This window comes from Galeopterus variegatus, unplaced genomic scaffold (genome assembly GCF_000696425.1).
Source record: "Galeopterus variegatus unplaced genomic scaffold, G_variegatus-3.0.2 Scaffold514, whole genome shotgun sequence".
Lineage (NCBI taxonomy): Eukaryota > Metazoa > Chordata > Mammalia > Dermoptera > Cynocephalidae > Galeopterus > Galeopterus variegatus.
The window spans coordinates 541,114-547,689 of NW_007726625.1; the positions used below are offsets into that span (position 1 = coordinate 541,114).

Genomic DNA, 6,576 nt, shown 5'->3' on the forward strand with positions numbered 1-6,576 from the left:
GCACTTCGGTGGGGGTGGGACCATGGGCGCAGGTGGGGGGGTTGTGCTCAGGGGTGCAGCTGGGGGTCCTGTGCCTGTTGGTGCAGCTGGGGGTGTCCTGAGCCCATGTGGGGGGGGGTGTCCTGGGCCCATGCATGCACTTGGGTGGGGGCAGGGCACGTGGGTGTGCCTTGGGGGGGGCTGGCCCCATGGGTGCCATTGGGTGGTTGCTGGGTCCATGCCTGCACTTCTGTGGGACCTTGGCCCGTGAGTGCAGTTGGTGGGGGTGCTGCCCGTGGGTGCAATTGTGTAGGGGCTGAGCCCTGGGATGTGCTTTGGGGAGGCTGTGTCCTTGGGGGTACTTTGAGGGAGGCTTGGCCTGTGGGTGTACTTTGGTGGGGACTGGGCCTGTGGGTGCAGTTGGAGGTGGGCTTAGCCTGAAGGTGCAGTTGGGTAGGGCCTGGTCCTATGGGTGTACTTTGGGGTGGGACTGGTCTCATGGGGTACTTCAGTGGGGGCTGGGCCTATTGGGATACTTTGATGGGGACTGGCCCGTGGGTACAGTTCGATGGGGCCTGGGCCTGTGGGTGCACTTTGGTGGGGGCTGGGTTAAAACTAGAGATATAAATTTGGGGGTCATTATCATACAGGAGGTCTTTGAAGCTATGAGACTAAATGACACCAAAGTCAGAGGTAAGGTCCGCTGGGGTGGGGGGAGGCCCCAATAGTCATCCTCAACCCCTCCAGTCCTCTTATCAGGTTCTTGACTCCATCACAGGAAAGAATTCAAGAGCAGACTCATGGTAGAAAGTGAGAACTAATTTAACAGAGCAAAGAAGAAATAGACGTTCCACAGGGAGAGTGCAGCCTAGCTCCAGAGACTGAGCCGGGCCCACACCAAGTGTAACACAAAAGTAAGTCAGTGCAGACATCAAGTCTAACTCAAAACCAAGAAATACATCAATTCAATACAAAGCACAGGCTGGCTCAAGAGACTGAGCAGCCACCTGCTGAAGGTAAGTTCCGTACAAATTAAAGCCCACACCCCCCAGCCAGGGACGACGCGCAGGTTGCTTCCAGGAGAGGAAGCAACAACCCTGCCTTCAGCTGGGATTCGGCATCCAGAGTTTCTTTACCTAAGGAATATTAAGTCAAGGGGATGGCTCCTAGCGATGGAACATTAGTCTTTGACATGCTGAGTCTGTTTCTTCCTGGAGCATGTTCGTTGGTCAGACCCTATGGCATGCACCGGGCACATTCAAGAATGCCTGTGCTCTCTCCTGAGCATGTCCAGCCACTGGATTTGCATAAGCCAGCACCTTGTGGTCTCATTTTCCCCATGTTGGTGCTAAAAATAAGTCTAACTGGCAACTGTAACTTTCCTCCAGGGAAGAACCCAGAGAAATAAGTCTAACTGGCAACGCCACTGGATTTGCATAAGCCAGCACCTTGTGGTCTCATTTTCCCCATGTTGGTGCTAAAAATAAGTCTAACTGGCAACTGTAACTTTCCTCCAGGGAAGAACCCAGAGGAGGGGGCCTGAGACTTTAGGGAGTGGCTGGAAAGCCAGAGGTGGGTCATGAAACCCAAACCCAGGGAAACTGAACACCTCCTGTGTCAACATCATCGAATGGTGACTGTGAATGTAAAAGAGAAGTCCCAGGACAAAAGCCAGGTGAAAGAAGGTGAGTAGGGATGCCTACAGTGGGGTGACATCTGAGTTGGATCTTCAGAATTGCATAGAATTTGATCAGTAAGTGATGAAAGACGACGTGTTAGAAAAATGAAAATAACAGAACAAAGTTTTGTGTGCAGTTAGATGGGGTCTAGGCCTGTGGGTGCATTGGGGGGCGCTGGGCCTGTGGGTGTAGTTGGGTGTGGTCTGGGCCGGTGCAAGCAGGTGGTGGGGGCTGGGCTTGTGGGTGCAGTTGTGGGGTTTGGTTCGTGGGTATACTTTTGGAGTCCTGGACCCATGGGTCCACTTTTGGAGGTATGGGTTCTTGGGTACAGTTTGGTGGGGGCTGGGCCTGTGCGTGTGGTTCTGTGTCTGTGGGTGCAGTTGGGTCGCAGCTGGGCCCATGTGTGCACTTTTCTGAGGGCTCGGCCGGTGGTTGCAGTTGTGGGAGGCTGGGCTGGTGGTAGTGCTTTAATGGGGGCTGGGCCCGTGTGTGTGCTTTGAGGGAGACTTGACATGTGGGTACAGCTGGGGGGGGTGGATCTGCGGGTGCTGTTGTTGAGGTCTGGACTGGCGGGTGCCCCTTTGTGGGGACTGGGCACGTGGGTAGAGTTAGGTAGGAGGTGATCCCCTGCGTGCACTTGGGTGGGGCTTGGGCGCATGGATGTGCTTTGGGGGGGTGCTGACCCCGTGGATGCCATTGGGTAGGCAGGCCCATGGGTGCTTTTAGGTAGGGCTTAGGCCCGTGGGTGCTGTTTGGGGTGTTGGGGGTGGGGTCTGGGTCCTTGGGTATACTTTTGGGGTGCTGGGCCTGTGGGGGGTACCTTGGGGGGTTGCTGGTCCTAATGGTGCTTTTGGGGGAGGGCTGTGCCAGAGGGTTCTGTGCCCGTGGGTGCTGTTGGGACTGGCTGGCCTGTAGGTGCAGTTGGGTGGGAGCTGGGCCCGTGGGTGCACTTTGGTAGGCATGGGACCATGCGTGCAGTTGGGGTGGTGGGCTCAAGGTTGCAGCTGGGGGGAGCTGGGCCTGTGGGTGCAGGTGGGGGGGCTTGGGCCTAGGGCTGCAGCTAGGGGTGTCCTGGGCCCATGGGGGCATGGTGCATGGGTGTGCTTTAGGGGGCCTGGCCCAGTGGGTGCAGTTATGTGGTTCCTTGGCCCGTGGGTGCAGTTATGTGGTTCCTTGGCCCGTGGGTGCAGTTATGTGGTTCTTTGGCCCGTGGGTGCAGTTTGGTCAGGACAGAGCTCATGGGTGTACTTTTGGAAGCCAGGCCCATGGGTGCACTTTTTGGGGTACTGGGCCTGTGGGTGCAGTTGGGCAGTACTGGACACTTGGGTGCAGTTGGTGGGCCTAGGCCAGTGCATGCAGTTGGATGGGGGCTGGACTTGTGGGTGCAGGTAGGTGAGGGCTGGGCCCATGGGTGCACTTTTTGGGGTGCTGGGCCCATGGGTGCAGTTGGCGGGGGCTGGGCTCCTGGCTGCACTTCTGTGGGGGCTTGGCCCATGGGTAGGTATATATACATTAGGTATATAAGCATTATATATATAGTTATAAACACTGTGTGTTTGTTTAATGTGTGTGTATTTGATACAATCCATTTTACAGATGAGAGCAGCTGCAAACCAGCCCAGATTTTTCTCAGTCACTGACTTCCTACTTCATTATACCACCTGTTCAACATTTGCAGAGAATCATCTGTGCTTATGGATGTTAATCCCTGAATGAGATATATTATGTGCTAAAATATAAGGAAAACAATCACCTCCCAAATAAAGCAAAACTCCATTCTTAGTGAAAAAGTTTAAAAAGTAAATAATAAGAAAAGAAGCATTTGGACCAAATTGTATATATAAACTAAAGTTGAGTGATCCAATGTCTATTCATTTATTGTGTTAACTACCTACCCATTTTAAATCATATGCAAGGATATTTCAAAAAGTTCATGGAAAATGAAATTAAAAGATAATACAAATCTTTCCGTGAACTTTTCGAAGTACCCTCATATATATATATATAAAAAAAAGTTAATTTGAAATATGTTCTAATATCTTATTGCATAAAAGAACTATATTCAAACTCTTCTCACATCTGAGCCACATTTTGAGTGATCTGACATCTTATATATATATATAAAAGTTAATTTGAAATATGTTCTAATATCTTATTGTATAAAAGAACTATATTCAAACTCTTCTCACATCTGAGCCACATTTTGAGTGATCTGACATCTTGCTACTCAAAGTATCATCCCAGGACCAATCTTGGAATCCCCAGGAACTTGTTAGAAATACAGAATCTCAGACCCCATCCCAGACCTACTGAATCAGAATCTGCATTGTTACAAGATCCCCTGATGATTCCTGTGGTTAAGTAGCACTGATCTAACATAGTGACCTTTTACTTAAATAAGTGACAGTAAGATCTCTAGCCACAAGTAGCCAATCCCATAACTTTAGTAAAATTGTTTTTTTTTTTTCCTTTACCCTACGGATAGATATTCCTGACCACCACAGTCACTATTCACTGTTCTGCCTTTTAAAGTGATCTTTAAATGGCTTGTTTGCAGCATCCACTAATTACTATTAGGAGCTCATACTGAGAGGAATGACTAGGTCTGGGTTCAATGTTTTTGCCTCCTTTTATACCAATGTGCCAGGTGCCTTCTGCATACATCCCCTACTAGCACTGATTGTGAAAGTTCCAGAGAGCGGTGAATCTGAACTCTAGCTAGCTGCACCTATGCAGTATCAAAAAAATACCACTTTCCCGACTACATTCCAAAGTGATTGTATCACACTCTCCAAGGAAAGGCCCGGATAACCATAGTTAAAGGAAATAAAGTGATTCTGGTGCAGCTTCAGCTGCATGGTAGAATCATGGGAAGGACACACCAATGTCCAGGGGACCCACCAATGTTCAGGCTGCACCCCAGACCAAATCCATCAGGTTCTCTGGGGAAGAGCCTGAGTAGAGCATCCATCATTTAAAAACAAAGCAAAACTCCCCAGATAATTCTAATCTGCAGCTAAGGTGAACAACAAGGAGCTATTTGTTATTCGAAATAAAATAAGAAAATGAGCTTTCTGAAATATGAGATACTTTGGAAAGACTTGAAAGTAAGATGTCTCCCTGAGATGAGGAGAACAGGGAAAAAATTGCCTGATATTTAGACATATATGAGAGATGGTTGCATGTACCCAGAAAAATCTCTGGAATCAAACGAAGATCTTACCTCTCCTTGGGGAACCAGGGAAGTTAGGAGGACTTTTTCTTTTTAATTTCTATCCTCCTTTCTACTGAAAGTTTTAACCGCAAGCATGATTGTTCTTTAATCATAAAAAGTAAAGGAGAGAAAGGTCACCTTGAGCCAGTGAGATGCTCTGGAATTTTCTCCACTCATCCCTGTCACCTGCAGCTTACCCTTCTTTGCCAACTCCTGAGCCTTGGCTCTTCCCACGAACAACTCCATGATTCTAACAATTCTGCCACCTCTTCTCCTACTGCCTCTTAAACACCTGGCAACTAGCATCACATCTCCATTCCTTAATTCCCACATGAGATATTGATAATTGCCACCTCTTTGGTTGCAACTTCCAGCATGGCCTCCGAGGCTGGGTCTTTTTACAAACAGCATATCAAAGTTGATCTATTGAAATCTGGACCATTATGGACCAGCGATGAATAATTTTGAACACAGTACTTTCTCTGTTTTTCATCGAGACAGTCCATGTGTTCAGCTTTCTGTCTGGGTCTTTGGCATCTTTCTTGGATAATGATATCAGTGGCAGAAGTCCCACAGAGCATTATCGTCAAAGCACTCATTTGGCACACACTTTGTGCATTTGCTCATTCATTCATTCATTCACTCACTCACTCATTTACACACCTTCACAGAGCATGTTCTCTGGGGCTGGCATAAGCCAAGTGCTTGGGCCACAAAGCTAAGACACAATCTCTAACCTCGAAGAGCTTCCTAACTAGTAAGGAATTCAGACAACCAAACTGTAATAGTCTGTTTTTCTGTCACTTATAATACCTGAAACTGGGTAATTTATAAAGAAAAGAAATCTATTTCTTACAGCTTTGGAGGCTAGAAAGTTCAAGGTCAAGCTGCACATCTGGCAAAGGCCTTCTTGGCAGGGACTCTCTGTAGAGTCCCGAGGCAGTGCAGGGCATCACATGGCAACAGTGTGTGTTAATATGCTCACTTGTTCTTATAAAGCCACCAGTGCCCTTTCTGTGATAACCCACCCATCCATTAACCCATTAATCTATTAATCCATGAATGAATTAATCCATTCAGAAGGCATAGCCCTCACGATCTACTCAACTCCCCAAAGCCCCACCTCTCAACACTGCCACATTGGGGACAAAGCTTCCACATGAGCTTTGAGGGGACATATAATTATGCAGACCACAGCATAATTATACTAAAGGGTGATTGACAAGGAGAGAAGGAAACATAAGCTAAATTTCACCAATTACTGGCTGGCTGATCTCCGGAAATCTACTTAACTTCTCTGTGCCTCAGGTTTCTTGTCAAGAAAATAGAATCATTAAAAGCACCTGCCATGAGGGTTGTAATGAGTACTAAAAGAGTTATTATTTGTAAAGTGTTGTGTACTGTGCTTGGCACATGTAAGTGTTTGCTCAACATAATAGATCAAAAGCTGCTATGAACAGAACAGAAAATACAAAAATAAATCCATGAGCATATTATCAGTTAATTTTTGGCAGTGGTGCAAAGGCCTTGAGTGAAGAAAGTATTGTCTTTTCAACAAATGCTGTTGGAACAGTTGGTCATCCGTATACAAAAACAGGGGACTGGACCTATACCTCATACTATATACAAAACCTAAATCAGAGTAGATATACATGTAAATGTAAAATCCAAAATTATAAAACTAGAAGAGAACTTATGAGAAAA

At 47.3% G+C, this 6,576-nt stretch overlaps 1 long non-coding RNA gene across 1 annotated transcript in view; it reads left to right on the forward strand.

The window, feature by feature from the left end:
• Positions 1 to 3,522, forward strand: part of LOC103588020 — an 8,767-nt gene extending 5,245 nt beyond the window's left edge. The window contains exons 2-3 of the long non-coding RNA XR_550279.1: positions 1,497 to 1,664; positions 3,255 to 3,522. This is a non-coding gene — a long non-coding RNA (uncharacterized LOC103588020). The remainder of the gene's footprint in view (positions 1 to 1,496; positions 1,665 to 3,254) is intronic.
• Positions 3,523 to 6,576: the final 3,054 nt, after the last annotated feature.